At 35.0% G+C, this 20,613-nt stretch overlaps 1 pseudogene; it reads left to right on the top strand.

Moving 5' to 3' along the window:
* The first annotated feature begins 17,542 nt into the window (after positions 1–17,542).
* LOC101841914 lies at positions 17,543–17,993 on the top strand (annotated as a pseudogene).
* Positions 17,994–20,613: the final 2,620 nt, after the last annotated feature.

Here is a 20,613-nt window from a genome sequence, read left to right as displayed (position 1 = left end):
AAAACAATTGATCTCCTCTATTTCCTCTTCACAGAGTAATCCATGCACCCTCCCACCTTGGCCCTCCTTGTTACCTAGCCTCTCTGGATTTATGGTTTATAGTATGGTTATCCTTTACTTTACAACTCATAATCACCTAGGAATGAGTACAAACAATATTTGTCTACTGGGTCTGGGTTGCCTCACTGAGGATGATTTTGTTTTCTAGTTCCATTCATTTGCCTGCAATTTTCATGATGCCGTTGTTTTTTAACAGCTGAGTAGTACTTCATTGAGTAAATGCACCACATTTCCTTCATCCACTTGTCAATTGAGGGACATATATGTTGTTTGTAGGTTATGCCTATCACTAATAAAGCTTCCATGAGCATAATTGAGTAAGTTTCCATATTGGTTTTTTGATGTCTATTTTCTTTTTTAATTTTTATTTTAGAAACAATCTTATTTTACATATCAATCCCCAATTATCTTACCCTACCATCCACCCATGCCACCCCCCACTGACCTCCCCAATCCATCCTTACCCACTCCCCAAGGATAGTGAGGTCTTCTATGGGGGATCATCAAGTCTGTCACATCATTTTCTTGAGTTCTTCATATATATTTTAGAAATGAGTCCTTTGTTGGATATGGGGTTGTTGAAGATCTTTTCCCATTTTGCGGGATGCCATTTTGTCTTGTTGACTGTTTCCTGGTGTTTTGTACTATCTTCAGTCTCCTTTGCCTTATAGAAAGTTTTCAGTTTCATGAGGTCTAATTTGTTAATTGTCATTTTTAGTGTTTATACTACTGCTGTTCTATTCACGAAGCTGTTTCTGTACCAATGTATTCAAGGCTATTCCCCACTTTCTCTTCTATCAAATTCAATGTAACTGGAATAATTTTGAGGGGCTTGATACAATTGGACTTGAGTTTTGTGCAGGTTGATAGATATGTATATATTTGTATTCTTCTACATGATAACATCCAGTTATGCCAGCATCATTTGTTGAAGAAGCTTTCTTTTATCCCTTGTATAGTTTTGGGTTCTTTGCCAAAAATGAAGTATCTATAGGTGTGTGGTTTTACCTCTGAGTCTTCAATTTTATTCCATTGAGCAAACCTTTCTGTTTTTATGACAATACCATGAAGTTGTATTACTATAACTCTGTACTTGACCTTGAGATTAGTTATGGTGATACTTCTAGAAAGTTTTACTTTTTTTTTACTCTACAGGATTGTTTTACATATCCTGGTTTTTTTTTTGTTTCCAAATTAAGTTGAATATTGTTCTTTCAAGTTCTATAAAGAATTGTGTTGGAATTTTAATGGGGCTTGATTGAATCTGTAGCCATTTTTACTATGTTAGCCCTGCTGATCCATGGGCATGGGAGATTTTTACATCTTCTGATACTTTCTGTAATTTCTTTCTTCAAAGTCTTGAAGTTCTTGTCATACAGGTCTTTCACTTGTTTGGTTAGAGTTACTCCAAGTTATTTTATATTGTCTGTAACTATTCTGAAGGGTGTTGTTTCCCTGATTTCTGTCTCAACCCTTTCATCATTTGTGTATAAAAGGCCTGCTGATTTATTTTTTGAGTTAATCCTTTATCCAGCTAATTCACTACAGTTGTTTATCAGCTGTAGGAGTCCCCAGTTGAATTTCTGAGATTGCATGTGTCAGGTCATCTGCAAACAGAGATACATTGATTTCTTCTTTTCTAATTACCAGCTGCTTTATCTCCTTTTGTTTTCTTATTGCTCTTAATGGATATATTTCATTATTTTTCTAATTTAAAAAGATAAGATTTATATTTGATTTTACAAATATTCTAAATTTATATGAGTGTTTTATCCACATGTATTGCACATCACATGCATGGCTGGTTCCCACGGGCATGAAAAGAGGATATTGGATCTCTTGAGTATTTACATATATTTGAAAACACACACACACACACACACACACACAAGAATGAGTCTGCTTCCCTCCTCATCTCTCTCCTGTTTTCTACCTGTATGTGGTGTGTGAGTGTGTGTGTGTGTGTGTGTGTGTGTGTGTGTGTGTCTTTACAAATGAGTTTGCAAGCACTCATGTCTCAGTTTATAGGTCAGGTGACAACTTATGAGCATCAGTCTGTCCTTTCATCATGTGGCTATAAAGGACTTAACACAGGTCATCAGACTTAGCTACAGATTACCCAAAGTGTCACTATGCTGACTCTCGCAATATTTTAAAATTAAAATTATAAAAAACAACAGATTTTGTACACATTTATTTCATTTTAATTTTTCTTAAAAGGCATAAAAACATTTTTACAAGCTTAAATATTTTGTTTACTTCTTAATTAAGTAAATAGAAGCATTATGTAATGTTATTATTGGGTTAAGGAAACATTCCTTATCCAGAAATGACTATTTTTATTTAGAGTACTATTTGGACATTAAAATGAACAAAAGTTCTGTTTTGAAATATCATGGTGCTTTGTTCAATCCATCATGTAGTTTATGGTATGCTTCTATAAATAACGAAGAACAAAAAATCCCTACCATATCCCTTTTTGTTTAGATTTGATCTCATATGTTGATGATGATGCACTTAATCAAATATATATTCAAACAAAGCTACAATATTTATCCAAGATTGTCATTTGTAGTTTTGTTCATGATTGCAGTTGTGAAACTTTGTTTTTCTTGAATAAACTGTGCAAGACTTTTCTAATAAGATTGTAAATGCAGCAACTTGTTCCGGGTTGAGTTTTGCAAATTGAGTTGTATATTCAACACACTTATCTGTTGTTTAATAGCAACAAGGGTGAGTCTGTCAAAGACAAAAAATTAAATGGAAGTAAACCAATTTGAAGGAAAGAAAATTTCTAAATGTACTTCTGTGTAGACTGGCCATGTATCATGGCTTACCTGAGGCAGGCCTGGGTTTTGTGCGCTGACTGTGTGTAATTATTCATTGTACTGGTTTATTTTCAAATAGCCTTGTTCAGATGAAAAATTATGCAGTGGTCCTAGCTACAGGATATAAGGACTTGCAAAAAAGAAATACCAGCCAAGAATAGCTCAGAGGCTGGAAAGCAGAAGGGTCACAGCTGTCTAGAAAAAGAATAGTCATTTTTTAGATCATACCTCTCAAAAGTTTTCTATATAATTCAAGAAATACTTCAGGAACCAAACTTCCTTTAGAAATAAGAGATCCCTATAATATAACAAATAAACCTGGGGGAGTAATTCATAGTATGTTCTCATAATAAATGCTCAAGATATTGTTTAGGAAATAGTAACTTTATGACGGGCATTGGTGGCACACCCCTTTTATCCCAGCATTCTGGAGGCAGAGGCAGGCAGACCTTTTTGAGTTTGAAACCAGCCTGGTCTGCTGAGTGAGTTCCAGGACAGGATCCAAAACAATACAGAGAAACCCTGTCTTGAAAAACCAAAAAAAAAAATAGTAATTAAACAATTTATAATTTCTTAATGAGGCATTGCTTAAAAGTTTACTCTTCTCAAAGTTTACTACTCTCAATTCATTTTGTCATGCAGGGTCAATTAAAAGAAAAATAATAACGTTCTCTCATTTATTTATTCATTCATTGATTTGTTTATTTTGTTTTTTAAGACAATGTTTCTCTGGATTGCTTTGGAGCCTGTCCTGGAACTTGTTCTGTAGACCATGTTGGCCTTGAACTCACAGAGATCCTCCTGCCTCTGCCTCCTGAGTGCTGGGATAAAAGTTGTACGACCAATGCGTGGCTATTGAAATAATAACTATTATTTATTTGTTTGTTATTTTAATTTTTGTGGAAATTCTATTTTTTAATTTATTTTTAAATTTAATTTTAAATTAGAAACAAGGTTGTTTCACAAGTCAGATCCAGGTCCCTCTCTGTTTCACTCCCCTAACAGGCAGGATCTTGCAATGAAAATTTGGCTAACTTGGAATTGCTCATAACATGGAACCAGCTGGTCCCAATAGACACCAACCTCTGCCTGCTGTGTTGGGATTAAAAGGTGTGAACCACTGGGTCTAGAAAGAATTGGTGGTCTTATAAGTGAGATGAAGATATACTTTATTGTCTAAATGGGGATTCCTGAAAAGGCAAGAAAAAGAGAATTATATAACAATTAGCAATTTACCTGGATGATGTTGCAGAGGGAAATTGCACTGGGTAAAGGAAGTGGGTTTAGAATGATAGGGTATTAAAACTATCTTACATAATCTTCTCTTGACTCTCAGTCCATTGAGCTTGCTGCATATCATCACCAATATTGAGCATGACACTCATATCAATGCATAAACCCTTATCTTGTTTCTGTTTATGTCTGTTTCCCACTTCCAAGCATCAGAATCTCATTCTTTTACAGTGTGGTTGAAAAATAGAAAAAGATGAAATTCTAAGACCTGCCCCCTATCATCACTGTGCAATTTCCTACACAGGGCCAATTAGGAAAGAACTGACCAAATTTCAATAAAATACTTAGCAGACAGGAAGAATTTTTGCATTATGAGAATGGATGTCAATGAAGTAGAATTGGAGGCTTCATATATTAAGATGAATTAGTTAAGCAATTCCATGGATGGAATTGAATTTCACTGTATGGATGGATTTGTTGCATGTGTATTGTTAAGTTTAAAAAATACTCAGTTACTGGAAACCTGCTGCAACTGTAATAAACTAATCAAACCAAATTGATAAATCTAGGATTAATCTGAGCAAAGCGTTCTTCAGTGGCCCCAGGGTTAGGAGCAGGTCATGAGGTAAATCTAGAGGTGGGGGCTTTTAATGTCCTAGGGGTAGAGCCATCATTGTTTGGCCTTTTAGAGGCAGAGTCTGGACTGATGCAACTCTAGGAGAGGAGCCGAACCATTGGCACCCTGAGGGCAGGGTTTGGAACAGGATGAGATGGGGGTCCCAAATATATATGACTGATTGTACATGAAACCAAAAAAGTTCATAAATGGGTTTAAGTGTCAATTTTATTATTTTGCTATTTGAACAATACTTTAAGAAATATAAACATTTCAGAAAAACAATATTACTGAAGAATCTGTGAAAAAAACTTGAAAGTAAGTGGCTAAAAATCTAAGGTTTTGTGGGTTATACATGCCATTAACTAAGGAACCTAGGTTAACACGGTTAAATTCGGTAATGAAACATTAGTTTAAGCTATGCTAAATACTGCTGTTCTAACTTGGCTGTTATTTCCATGCCAGTCAAACAGCAAAAATAACCCCACAAAACAGATAATTAGCCACTATTGCAGATTTGTTGTAAAGCCATTTAGGTCATAGCACCATATAACAAACTGAGAGAAAACGGGAAAGGAGACATGGACAGGAGATAACAAAATAGCTCTGCCTGTGTACCTGTCCCTGTTTGTTCCCAATAGTAATAGTCATCCGTATGCACATTTAGCAGCTTAGTCCCTTTATCTTTTGGTCCTGTTATATCCGCCTATTTTCCCTAGTCATTTATTATCTATCTCTTTAATTATATAATTTTGAGTATGCCATCTGTTTCCTATTTGTATTTATGTAAATTTGGAGAATTAAACAATGCAAGTATTCATCCTTGCTACAATTCTGTGCTAGCTTTTCTTTTTTATTTCCTCTAGGCCATTCTTTCTTTCATATTATTTCCTGCACTGCACTTCCGATTTGACTTTTGACAGGCGAGTACATGTGATTACATCTTAGTAAATAGTAGTGTATCACATCCTGACTCAAATTAGCAGTGTCACAAGAATTGTATTGTCAAATCCAGATATCAACCTATACTCACATGCATTTAATGGCTACCACACAAAGAAATTCCATTAAAAACTGATGACTTTTCCAACAGGAACCTTTTGACAGATTTGTTCAAAAAGTCATATATATGTGAAAATAAGTGAATCCCTTCTCTGGGTACTTGGTGCTAAGCTTCGTATCTCCTGATCATTTTCTGAATATCATGTGCCATTTGAGTCCATAAAACAGATGCATTATCTTTTGTTTATTCTCCTCCACAAGCCAATAACTTTGATGATGGTCACTAGGTGATAGTTCAGGCTGTTGTCTAAGGTAAGCAGGTTTGCCCCTCTATTTTAAGAAAACTGTGTGTGCTTAGTACCACAAAATATCTTCCTTTAAGTGAGAAATTCTCAACCTGTGGGCATGACCCCTTTCAGGGTTGACTGACTATTTCACAAAGGTCACCTAAGATGATCTGAAAACACAGACATTTATACTATGATTCATAATCATAGAAAATTATAGTTCATAATTTTATGGCTGGAAGTCACCACAACACAAGGAACTGTATTCAAGGGTCACAGCATTAGGAAGGTTGAGAACCATTGTCTTAAGTTTATAATACTGTTTTTCATTCTGACCACAATATCAATAAAAATTATATGAACATCGCTCTATGTCAATCCATGGACACGCTAAGCCGGGAATGTTATCCTGAATGTGTCCCTGAGAAATAACTTAAAAATGCTATTCAAAAAACTAATTACAGGATATATCCAATGATACACCTCAGCAACACATAACACCATGGATTAGGCACTGAGAATAACCTCTTTAATGAAACCAGAAACCTTGTAAAATCAAACTTACCTCTAGTTTTCATATAAATTTAATGTCTACTTTACTTTCATAGAGCATATTAAAAATACTTATAAGGTAAGAATGGTATAGTATTCTTGTGTTACTTGTCATCTGAACAAGGAACACATTTTTTCATCTTCCCCTGAAATTATCCCATAGACATTGGTAAAAGTGGAGACAGAACTGTAATGAAATCAGCCCCACTGCTTACACTGATGTGAAGTGCGGACTTGCCAGAGTTAATTATCACATATTAGAATAAGTGGTTCTCTGATCTCTGATTTTCAGGTGTGCTGCAGCTAAGCTACAAAGAAAAATCACATACTGAAAGGGGGAGTTTTACCAAAAACAATATAAAATGGGATGACTTGTGTGAGAATTGAAAGAGATCGTTTTTCACCCTCTAACTGCACTCCCATCAAAGAAAAGTAATTGTGACTTAACATGAAAGTCATTTTCAATGAAAGTGAGCAGAAATAGGAATGTATGGAGGTTGAGATCTCAATGTAATTTAGGAAACTTTTCCTTGAATGTATCCATGGAAACTATGATGTTGACAGATCAGCAGGATGCAGCTTCAGCCAGGCCCTCAGTCTGTTCTCTTTTCCTCCTTATCCCTTAGAGCAGTGTGATAGGGCACACTGACCTCCCTTATTACCATTCTATAGTTATTGTTATTATTGGAATATCTTTTAGAACATGAACTTTTATTCTTAAAACTCTGTAAAAAGGATTCTGTACATTATTAACCAAATTATAACTGTCTACAGAAATTCTCTAATCCTGTTCATTAAAAAAACATTATATGTTATTCAAGTTTCATAGCAGTAAACCTTACATTTCAGAGATGTTATTGTAAACTAATCTTTTTTATTAATCATTTTAAATTTTGCAATTATATAAAATGTACTAATAATTTTAAATTTTAAAAATATTCAATTGAGCACATATAGTTAACAAATAAATCAATATTGGTTGCTTCAAGCATGACGGGAATCTTTTTTTAGAGACACTCCTAAAAAATTCAACCCACCACCACAAACAACAAAATAAAACAATAGCAACAACAACAACAACAACAAAAACCCCAGTAACTACTAGTCTGGCTTCTGAAACTAAATTTAGTATTTTTAAGCTTCCTGTTAATCTACTTTGGCATGTACCTTTTATTTTGCACTTGTAATCCCATGTCCAGGGGCCCAGAGATAGAAAGATACCTTCCTGTTACTACAGATCTGGCCTAATCAACATGCTGAGTTCCTGTCCTGGGAAAGAACATGTAAATAGTTGGGTGAAACCTGAAAGGCAATATCCAGAGTATCCTCTGGAAATTGCATGCATGGACGCACACCCAAGTATAACTTACCCAAACACATTGAAGCATATACACAAACAAACACATAGGAGCAAGCACCCATATGCACCTTAACACACACACAAAGCTAATTATTTAAGTTAATCTTAAACTGTTGATGTATGCTTTTACTGATGTCCACCATGGGTAATTTTCAGTCTGAGGCCATTGCATATCACTGTGTAGTAAGGATAATATTAGTCTGTACCCTGGCTATTGTTCATTCTCTTATACTCCTGAAATAGAGTGAAATACAAGTTTTTAAATCCTATGTGACTTTTTGAGGAGAAGCAAAACCACACCTCACTCTTTTGGAGTAGACAAACATGAATATGTCCATCACTTCAATGAGAATCTTGTTTTAATCTAACCATAGCTTTCTGCAATAGCATAAACATATAGCATGCACATACTCACATGCACATGTTTCTACAGTTTGGGATGTATATTAGTAGATAGTGACTACATGTCAATATGAATTTGAAATATGTGTTTCCAAATCATGGAATATTGCATGTAAAGATATTTCAAAGTGAGCACATCTTGATTTATACTACCAAGTTCACAATGAGGCCAACTCTATTTGTGTCTTTTACTACATATACCTTTAAATGCACTCTAAAGAAATAGTTTTAGATAACATTAAAAATAAGCTTTATTTTATATTCCAAATATCAAAGTAGATACCAGTTTCAAATCCAAAGTAAGATACTGTTATAACTATGTGCATAATGATTATGTATATTTTTCACAGGATGTCAATTAGGCTTCATGTTTAGTTTCCTATGTACACCTTCATGTAAAACTGAGAAAATACTTTAAAAATATCACCCTATCTCCATTACATCTATAATAACATCTTATCAAAATTGATATGGCTGCAAAAGTGGAAATGTGTTTGTAGATCCCATGTTTTCTAATGTTTTCCTGGCCTATACTTGTGTTGGAGTCTAATTAATTTTCCATGACTACAGAAAATACAATTGGACATAAATTTTTGTCAAGACTTCCTCAACTATTGAATGGTTTTCATTTCTGAATCATGTTCAGCATCAATCTACCAATACAGAATAGAGAAAATATATTAAAAATTCTTTGCATAGAAAAATTTAAAGAGTAATAATTAGTTATTTACATATATCTTAAGAAAATTTATATTCACCTATTATTTATTCCATTAATGTTTTTGGGTTTTGTATATCTTACAGAGTAACGCCACACACTTGGATTTCTTATCATTGATAATTTACAATGTTATATTTAAATGATTCTTTTATTTTAGCATCTAATTATTTATTACTTTAATGAAGAAGCATTAAAGACAAAACATGAAAGACACTAATTGTTCCACGCACTAAGCGTTGAGTTCACTTCCTCATGGTGGAGGTCACATTGCCTTGAAATCAGTCATAGAAGGAAAACAAGTAATATTTTTGTAAGCTATTAGTAGTACATCAGCAAATAAAACTTTATTTCATCCCAAGTTTTCTAGCTTCATTTCATTAAAAATTTAGAAGTCTAGCCCTTCTTTTCATCTACTAAGCCCTTCACATGATTGCTCTCAATTTTCTTGTTTATTTGTAAAATTACATTGGTTGATTTTCATTGTTAACAATACATGCACTCTTTTATTCCCAGATTCTTAGTCTCTTGGTGACTTCTAAAAGTTTGTAATTCTACAGGACCATGCCTGCTAAAATATAGAACTTCCCCTCTTAAATGATTCTTTTCTCCTTTAGATACAGCCACTTTGGAAATCAGTATGGTGGTTTCTCAGAAAATTGAAAATCAATCCACAAGAACCAGTAATACCATTATTGGGTATATACCTAAGGGATGCTCAATCATACCACAAGGACTTTTGTTCATCTATGTTCATATCAGCTATATTTAAAATAGCCAGAATCTGGAAGTAGCCTAGATGCACCAGGAATCCAAAAGGACGATCCCAACTCAGAATCTAAGCAACAGTGGAGAGGCTACATTAACTACCTTTCCCCTGTAATCACATTGATGACTACCTTAAATGCCATCATAGAACCTTCATCCCATTACTGATGGAAGCAGATGTAGAGACCCATATCAAAGCACTGGGCAGATCTCCTGTAGTCCAGTTATAGAGCTGGAGGAGCAATAATATAAGAAAAGTGGTCAAGCCCATGATGGGGAAACAAACCTATAAAAACAGCTACCCAAACAAGTGGGAGCTCACTGATTCTGGACTATCATCTGGAAAATGTGCATAAGACCAAACTAGGCCCTCTGAATTTGGGCGACAGCTGGCTGGCTTGGGAAGTTTGTGGGGCCACTAGCAGGGGAACCAGTATTTGTCTCTACTTTGTGAAAGGCTTTTTGCAGAGATATCTTACTCAGCCCAGATATGGGGGAGGCACTTGGACCAGCCTCAAATGATGTGACAGACTTATTTGATTCCCCTTGAGAGGTCTCACCTTCTCTTAGGAGTAGATGGGGTTGTACTGGGACAAAGTGCAGTATGGGAGGATGGAAGGGAGAGGGAACTGGGATTGGTAAGTAAAATAAGATTGTTTTAAAAATAAAAAAAATAAAAAGAAAATAAAAGAGATACTATTATCTTTCATTTAAGAGAGGGTATCTGTGAAGCCATGTTGCTATGGGCTCAATTATGATATTGAAATTCAACGTGCACCATCTTCCTCTGAAGTGCTGAAACTGCAGATCTTTCTTTGCCTACACTCCTTGTTTTACATGTTACCCAGAATAGAAGTCAGGGCTTCAAGTATGCTAAGGTAATATTCACCTTACTGAAACATATACCAAACTTGTAAAAACAATTTTATTATCTCCATAATTCTACATAATATTAAAATATGATACATAAGAAATCTTATGTGTTTGTGTTATGAGTGACAAGTTCTGACTCTTTTCTTTTTGCTCTACACTGATCTGCTTAAACATTTTTAAAAATATCCATATTCTTTGAATATATAGGATGTGGAGGATCATATGCTTCTCCTTTGAACTTTGAAACACTCTTATCCAGTTGATCACATTAAGGCCTGTAGCACCCTATAAGACAATTTTGTACATATGCCGTGTGCTCAACAGTTCAGTTAGTTAGAATTTTTACATTCATTTTCCAAAAAGGGGAACTGAAATAGATAAAAAATTGAAATACATACAATTCTAAAATCAGTGAATAGAAAAAGGAGGCTCTGGCTTGCACATTTCCATATGAAAATAAGAAAAGAATTGCATAAATGAGTTGACAATTGTCTCAAGATTCTAGTTACAATTCTTATTTTTGTTCTTTGCATAAAATTATGCTTTTAGCAAAAATTCATGAATAATATTTTCAAATCAAAATGTGATTTTGAGATTATATTATATATGTATTGTGTGTATATTTAGTGAATATTTAAGTATTCAGTCTGGGTTTAAACAAACTACACTTAAGACAAGTTTATACAGCCATAAATTATGAGATAAAATAAATGGACCATTCAATGTCAGAATGACTACCTTATTTAGTGACATCTGAAGACACGAGAATATATTCTCTCATACAAAATGATAATCCAAAAAGTATTTCTAGGCTTGGTCCAGTTTTTTGTTTGAAGAAAACTTGTACTATACATTAAATTTGAAAATATGTGTATTTAATATTCTTAAGTATTTCCTTGGTCACTTTGTGAATTGTGCAACATTTAGTGACTTCTGTATTTAAAGATGCCTGCGCAGGTTTCTTTATGTGTGGCCTAGATAAGATACCTTGACAAGAATAAACCAAGAAAGGAATTGTTTGTTTGCCGTTACAGAACCTTGTGATAGGGATGTAGAGCAGCAGAAGCTTAAAACGGATTCTCATGATCTATCCTGGTCAGAAGAACAATGGATACACTCATGCAGTTTAATGTTCAGCCCTCTTTCTACATCAACCACAGTGGACAAGACCCTCCCACATCAATCAGTAATAAAGAAAAAGTCCATTCTGTGGGCTGCCTTTTTGTCTTGTTGGCTGTGTCCTTTGCTTTACAGAAGCTTCTCTGTTTCAGGAAGTACCATGTATTAATTGTTGACTTCAGTGCCTGTGCTACTGGTGTTATGTTCAGGAAGCAGTCTCCTGTACACATTCGTTCAAGGGAACCTCCCACTTTTGCTTCTAAGAGATTCAATGTGGCTGGATTTATGTTGAGGTCTTTGATTTTCAGTAACCTCACATCTGACAGAGGCCTGATCTCTAAAATTTACAAAGAACTCAAGAATCAAGTCTCCAAAACACCAAAGGGACCAATTAAAAAGTGGGCTACAGAACTAAATAGAGAATTCTTAATAGAGGAGTCTAAAATGTCTGAGAGACATGTAAGAAAGTGCTCAATATCCCTAGCCATCAGGGAAATGCAAACTAAAACAACACTGAGATACCATCTTACTTCTGTCAGAATGGCTAAAATCAAAAACACCAATGATATTTTAGGTTGGAGAGGATGTGGAAAAAGGGGAACAGTCCTCCACTGCTGATGGGAGTGCCAACTTGTACAGCCATTTTGGAAATCAGTATGGAGATTCCTCGGGAAAATGGGAATCAGTTTACCAGAAGACCCAGCAATTCCACTCTTAGGCATATACCAAAAAGATGCATATTCATACAGCAAGGACGTCTGTTCTACTATATTCATAGCAGCAGTATTTGTAATAGCCAGAACCTGGAAGCAACCTAGATGCCCCACAACTGAAGAGTGGATAGAGAAAATGTGGTACATTTGCACAATGGAGTACTACTCAGCAGACAAAAACATTGGAATCTTGAAATTTGCAGACAAATGGATGGCACTAGAAGAAACCATCCTGAGTGAGGTAACACAGTCACAAAAAGACAAACATGGTATGTACTCACTCACATATGGATTTTAGACATGGAGCATGGGAGTGCCTGCCTACAGTCCCATTGCCAGAGAGTCTTGGAAACAACCTTCAACCAATGACTGACAGAAGCAGAGGCAGACACCCACAGCTAAACACTGAGCTGAACTCAAGGAACCCAGTGACAGAGAGGGAGGAATGATGAGCAAAGGGGTCAAGTGAAGGCTGGTGAAACCCACAGAAACAGCAGAACAAGGGGGAGCTTTTGAACCCCAGACTGATGGCTGGAACCCAGCACGGATTAAGTTTTTCATTTTGATGAAATTTTAGCTCCATTTTTGTTGTTTGGACAGATCTCTCTATGTAGCAATGGCTGTCCTGTGGTTTTCTCTGTAGACTAGACTTGTCTCAAATGCACAGAGATCTATAATCTCTGTCTCTTGAATACTCAGATAAAAGGCTTGCACCACCAGGCACAGCTCAAGTTTTAATCTCTTGACATAATCCTTTGGTTATAGTCATTATTAATGAGAATCTGATTGTTCACATCTCTTCTTGGTTTTAGTTTTTAAAGTCTTCTCCATCTTTTAGCTGATCTTTTGTCATGTTTTCATTTTTATATAAACTTCCTGCCCTATCCTGTCTTAGATTACTATTTCGATCCTTTATTGTGATTTCAAAGTCTTTTAATACTTTTGTGTCAAAAATCCTAAAGGCCTATTTATTTTTATATGTAAAACATATCAAATTGTGTCTATATTACTTTCAACAGTCACGTAAGATGTGAAAATATTCAACAATGTTTTCTATTTTATCCTTACTTTTCATAATACTTGTGCTGCATGTCATGTGTTTTACAGGATTCTTCATTGACTTATGTTTTTGGTCATTGGCTAAGACAGATTCATCTAAAAGTTTAACCCTGCCATTTGCTTCTGTTCCCTCAGTTGAGTGTTTGGAGTTGATTCCTCATTAACAGAGTCCAAATAAGCCAGAAGCTTATTTTCCATTTAAATGTGGGTTTTGTGCATAAATTTAAACAGAGTACCTGTGTAACATTTATACTCCAGATTTGCTGTTTACTTTTCCTGTTTTCTCTGCTTGATGGTGACTATTGCCAGTTTTCAGACAAGAGGTACTGAAACTGTATGGCTAGCCCTTTCTCTTTTTATTTATCTGACTATTGTCTAACCCCAGTTTTCTTTCATTACTCCACATTAGCCTCATGTGGATGAACATTATAATTTGTGAAAATGCTTGAGTTTTCCTCAGAGACATAAATCTTGTAGACACTATGACATGGCTACACATATCCTGCGTACAATTTTGAATGAATTTATTCCATCTGGGACACTTAGTTATTTGTAAGCATTATTCAATTAAGAAAAGAATTGACTGGAAAACTACACCACACCATTTTTCCCTGGTCCTATTTTCTCATGAAAAGCTTTTATTCTCAATTACAAATTATCTACAGGAGAAAATCAATTTTTTTAAAAAAAATGGTTTCCTCTTTTGTTATATATTTTATTAAAGTTTAGTCTAAGATTTGAATTTTCTTCCTTTCTCTCACCATCTGCTCCTCTTGGCTTCTCTATCCTCTACTCAATTATTCCTTCCTTCCAAATCACGTGTGCAATTTTTTACAGGGCTACTCAGATTCCACTTTAGATATTCAAATACTAGTTTTAAACTGGAGAATTCAAACTTAGCATTTTTAATATCTGCTCTCCCAATTGTGTTTCAATTCATTTAATAAATATTTAATGGAAATTTTTATTTGTCAGTTGAGTTAATGATTATGAATACAGGGGTGGATAGAAACTATCTCTCTCATAGAGATCAGTCACACTTTTTAGTGCGAAAGCACTCACAACAAAAGCATGGAAATAAAGTCACTAAAGTAGCATGCTTGATGCTAACTACAATACAGTGAAAATGTTCTTCTTGCCTCATAAAATTTTATAAATAATTTTTGTTATTTCATATTAGAGAGTAAACCATTATTCTTTAAGTTATCTTTATTATTAATTATATGTGTTTTCTTGTTTTTCCACAAAGAAATCCCAAGATTCAATTATTACATTTTTTTCAAGAATTTGCACATCACACAAAATGTTTTGCCATCACCAGTCTTAAACCTCATTCTGATTTTATGTTCACAAAATCACCTTGTGCTGTTCTCACATAATTTTGAAATAATTGAAATATTGCTAGTTTATTTATTACTATTTTAAGGCTTTGAAGGAAAGACCAAACAAAAGGTATTAGAAACTGTAGAATGTCAACACACTGAAGTTTCACTATCTGTAATCACATACACACTCACACACACACTCACACACACACACACTTTCAATTACAGAAGAATGCATGTACTCACTAATAATGATATCGAATGTTTTCTCACAGATAGCACACTCAGTTGCAGCATAAGAAGATCACCATAACAATGAGAAGCCAGCATCAAGTAGGTGTTATGAACTTGTTCATCCTTTTAGCAAAATGAGTAGAAAGGGATTCTTAGAGGTCTGTAAGTTTCAGGGTCTAAGCAAGCTTTGTATTCAAAATATTAATGAGGAACTACTTTTTTAAAATCTATATTTCAGGCCATAGATTTTAGGACATGTGGTACAATAAAGCATATTATTAATTACTGGACAGAGCATGCTGGCAAATGATCTTAGGACCTTAAACACTCTCAAACTGTTTTTACCTGTGAGACACAGGCTAGGTAGCATTCTTTGGATATCCCATTGAAGTCTGAGCCCATGCAGAAGGAAATAAACAGAATGTGTTGCCTTAGTGGTCACAGACATAGAATACCCTACTTAGGAAAGCAGATGAAGATGGAGAATAGAGTTTTCTAAGGTAAAGATAACTTTCCTACTTGCATGAAAAATCAGAATTTAACTAGGTCATGTTCACTAATCATCCAAATTCTGAGGAACCTGGCAAAAAAGGAAAAATTATGCGCAAGGAGAATGGAGAGTAAACAATGTTCAAGGATGGGACTCAGGAGCTTGTGGCAGTTTAGAATATTAATGAACACATTTTTATAACCCATGTTGAAGAGTATGAACTACTTACATACACCTTGTCATGAAATAGTTATGGAAAAAGGAAATTCTATTCAACTATTGAAAAGGACAAGAGAATAGCTTTTAAAATGTGAATATTTTCCAAAACCCTGTAATTATTTTTTAGGTTTTGAAGAACTATATTTAAAAAGGTAAGCGTCAAGTAAAAATGAATCACTGTGACCTGCATAATGGATTCTGAGCTTGAAAAATAAGAACAATTGAAGAAATTTGGTATATGTTTTGGAAAGGTAAATAAATGTACACAATGTAAGGATATAGGAAGAAAGTGAGGTAACGAGATATACAGACACAACTACCTACCCACAAACAGAAACACACACACACACACAAACACACACTCACTCATGCACATGTGTGTACAAGCACACATCTATCTCTATCATGTATCTGTCTTTCTATCATCTATCATTTTCTGTTTGTCTATCTGTGTCTGTCTGTCTGTCTGTCTGACCTCTGTAGAGAGTTAGGAAGCTACCATATTTACAGTAATTAATATGGAAATCAGAATAGTACAGCCAACTTGGAAAAATATTGACAATATAAACATATTTTCAACATAGAAAACAGTACCTATAAATCTTGGTATTGTTTTAAAGAAAGTGACTATGCTTGTAACTTGAAGTACTTTCCCTGATTGTTCCTTTCACTCATTTAAGTGGTTGAGTTCTTGCATCAACACATTTGATCAAATTTGAATGAGTTTGTCAAAGGTGAGATTTAAGGATCTTGTTTTATTTTTGTGGTTTGGATTTGCAGCTTTTACAACACCATATGGCTGTTTGATTTATATTCTTTTGGTACATTTCATTATGTCTTGTATTTTCAGTTCTTGGTAGTACTTTTGTTTCATATCTAAGTTACATAGCTAGATACAATGCAGAAAACACTGTTTCTAAAACATTGCCACTCTGAGAGACTCAGCCCCTCACTGTCCACATCATGCTTACATATATGTAAACATATCCTGATATTCTGTGTGTGTGTATATGTTACTACGTGTGTGTGTGTGTGTGTGTGTGTGTGTGTGTGTGTGTGTGTGTGCACTTTCCTGGGTTTTGTCTTTTGTTTTTGTTTTCATTTCTTTCTATTATTAATTTTCTTTTGAGACACAATCTCTTCCTACAAACCAGATTGGCTCCTAATCATAATTAGCCTGTTTGGTCATTCCAAGTGCTATGAGCCTAATGGTTTTCAAAGTTATTTTCTAGAAAAATTAAGTAAATCTTGCACATTTCAATGTGAATAAAAATAATTTTCATTTACAACATTTTTGTCATAAACCTCTATAATTAATCAAATATAATCACATTTACATCTAATTAATACCAGATTAAATAAATGTCTCTTCATAAAACTTCTTACACACAATTATGGATCTTTTCTATTTTAGACTAGGCTGGTCTTGAACTCACAGAGAGATGCACCAGTCTGTGCCCCCTGAGTGCTGGGATTAAAGATGTGCCACCAACATCCAGCTTGATGGGTCTTTTATAAGTAAGCACACTTTGCTTTCTTCATATTCTCATTTGACTCATTTGTCACTGAAATTTATATGTTGTTATTATTCTGCACTTATTATCTTAAATTGTTGTATCTCCTGCTATTCATCTAAGAACATAACATTAGAGAGAGACCTCTTTCCTTTTGCGGCCATTGCTGGATCGCAGCCGCCAAAATGAAGTTCAATCCCTTTGTGACTTCTGACCGAAACAAGAGCCGCAAACGGCATTTCAATGCACCTTCTCATATTCGGAGGAAGATCATGTCTTCCCCTCTTTCCAAAGAGCTGAGACAGAAGTACAATGTTCGGTCGATGACCATTTGAAAGGGTGACGAAGTTCAGGTTGTCCGAGGACACTACAAAGGTCAGCAGATTGGCAAAGTGATCCAGGTGTACAGGAAGAAATACGTCATCTACATCGAACGAGTGCAGTGAGAAAGGCTAATGGCACGACTGTTCATGTGGGCATCCACCCCAGCAAGGTGGTTATCACCAGGCAAAAGCTGGATAAAGACTGCAAGAAGATCCTGGAAAGGAAAGCCAAGTCTTGGCAAGTAGCAAGGAGAAGGGCAAATACAAGGAAGAAACGATTGAGAAGATGCAGGAGTAGGGGCGTCTCATACACAGCTTCCATTAAAGACTGTTCGAGTAAAAAAAAAAAAAAAAAGAACATAACATTAATCTTAAGTGCCTATATTGAAAAACCCAATATATTTGCGTTTACTAGTAAATTTTATGCCACTTTGAATTTAATATATATATATACATTGTAAGAACTTCAGTGTTTGAAACCTGACAATTATATCACAAGAACACAATTGATTATTACATTAGATATCCTATAAATATTTATATAAAATTTAAAATATTAAAAGTGACATTGCAGGCAATTTAAGTTAAATGACAGAATCCCCTAGTAAGGGATTAATGAAAGGCATCTATGTTATGGCTATAAGTTTTAAACATGGAGATATTATGTGGTCACTGTTCTTGTTCACTGCTGTTCCTTGCACTCATCACGAAGACATTCTCTTACCATATTCTGATTCTTAATTGTTAGTTTTTGTGACTTCCTTTTTAAATGTTCATTAGTTCTTTTTTGAAGTTTTCATGCATGTTATTATGTTTACAGTATTCTCACCTCCTCCTTTTTTCACTCCAACCTCTTCAGTGCCATCCCATTCCATCTCAAAAACATTTCTTTACTGTTGAGTATCACAGTACCATATGGGAATGCCAACATCTGTTCTTATACCTGTAATCTAATGAACATTTGATTGTAAACTTCTTATTTTTGTGAATCAAGCTGGTTTGAATATTTAAAGGTCTTTATTTTGACAAGCAATATTCACATAACTTTGACAAACACCAAGTAATGATATTTTGGTTAATGTTATAAATGATTTTTAACTTTGTATATTTTTATGACTTGATGGAATGCTACAAAATAATTCATGTTAGCATAGATAATTATAAATGGCATAACTTGCAACCATGGCACTCAAGGGTTTGAAAAGTATATATACTATGTTTATTGATTTCATAAAGGCAATTTCAATTTTTTGCTTTGTAGCTCCAGGTAGGAATTAGCCACAGAGGTACCCACTGGGTTTCCTTATTGTTATTAGCCATTGTAACCATATAGAACTGTCATGGACAAGCTTCTACTGGGATGAAGTATCTGTACTGAGTTACACATGCCATATTTTCCCATTTTAACAGAAATAGAATGAAACTTTCCATGTGCCAAGAGAGAAAAGACAAATATTTATCTAGCCATTGGCAGTGTCTCCTCATGACTTCTTAAGTTTTCTTGATTAATATAAAGATATTTTATCTCTTGAAGAACAGGAATGTCTTAGAGTTGTGATATAACTGATACTGACCTCATATTCTGGACCATCCACCCTCTTCTACTTTAGTTCTGGGATCACAGGAATGAACCACTATGTCCAACTGCAATTTGTATAATTCTAAGGGTCAAAGGGTAATACATAAGAGTTATAAGGAGATGATGCAGTTGAAGAAGATTGACAGAAGATGTCCATTAACCTTTACAGTGTCAGGTAGGAAGACATAGGAAACCTTCAACAAATGATAAGAGAGGAAGTACAGTGAATTTGATGTTCGTTAGGACTTCCTGAGAGTGAGGTGCAATTAGTCATGTAACAAAATGATTCTTATTTGTCTATTGGATTACAAACATTTTATATTCCTCACCATTCTTTTCTCATAAGAACAAGGAATATACCACAAATCATGTAATAAATAAAATATGTTTTGTTCTAAATCTTATGTGTAGAGTCTCTATGTATAAATAATAAACATAACTTATTTATATGTACATATATGTGTATACATGCACACAAAGAAATGTTCATATGTACATATTTTTTCTGTTTTAATTAGTTTTAATTTAAATAAAAAACAATCTTATTTCACATACGAATCTTAGTTCCCTCTGACTCCCTTCGTCCCATTCCCCCCAACCCCATCCACACTTCAGGGAGGGTGAGGCCTCCCATTGGGGATCATCAAAGTCTGTCCCATCATTTGGGGCAGCTCCTGGGCCCTCCCCCACGTATCTAGGCTGAGAGAGTATCCCTTAATAGGGAATGGACTCCAAAAGCCCATTTATACACTAGGGATAAATACTGGTTCTATTGCCAAAAGCCACATAGAGTGTCCAAGTCCACCAACTGACACCAATATTCAGGAGGCCTGTTTCAGTCTATGCAGGTTTTCCAGATGTCAGTCTGGAGTCCTTGAGTTCCCATTTATTCAGGTAAACTGTTTCTGTGTGTTTCCCCGGTACACTCTTGACCCCTTTGCTTAACACTCCTCTCATTCTACAACTGGATTCCAGAAGTTTCACTCAGTGCTTAGCTGTGAATCTCTGCTTCTGCTTCCATCAGCTACTGGATGAAGACTCTATGATGACATTTAAGATTGTCTCATCAATCTCATTATGGAGGGAGGGCATTTAAGTTAGCATCTCCACTATTGCTTAGATTCTTAGTTGATGCCATCCTTGTGGATTCCTGGAAATTTCCCTAGTGCCAGGTTTCTTGTTAAGCCCATAATGGCTCCTTCTATAACAATATCTCTTTTTCTTGCTCTCTTTCTCTCTTTTCCCAATTGAACCATCTTGATCTTTCATGTTCTCCTCTATATTCCAATCATAGTTCTCCCTCCCACCCCTCTTCCTACCCTCCTTGCCTCCTCCCAAC

Source organism: Mesocricetus auratus, unplaced genomic scaffold (assembly GCF_017639785.1).
Source record: "Mesocricetus auratus isolate SY011 unplaced genomic scaffold, BCM_Maur_2.0 Super-Scaffold_100010, whole genome shotgun sequence".
NCBI lineage: Eukaryota > Metazoa > Chordata > Mammalia > Rodentia > Cricetidae > Mesocricetus > Mesocricetus auratus.
The sequence above is the reverse complement of the archived record's forward strand: the minus strand, read 5'-3'. Positions and strand labels throughout refer to the sequence as shown.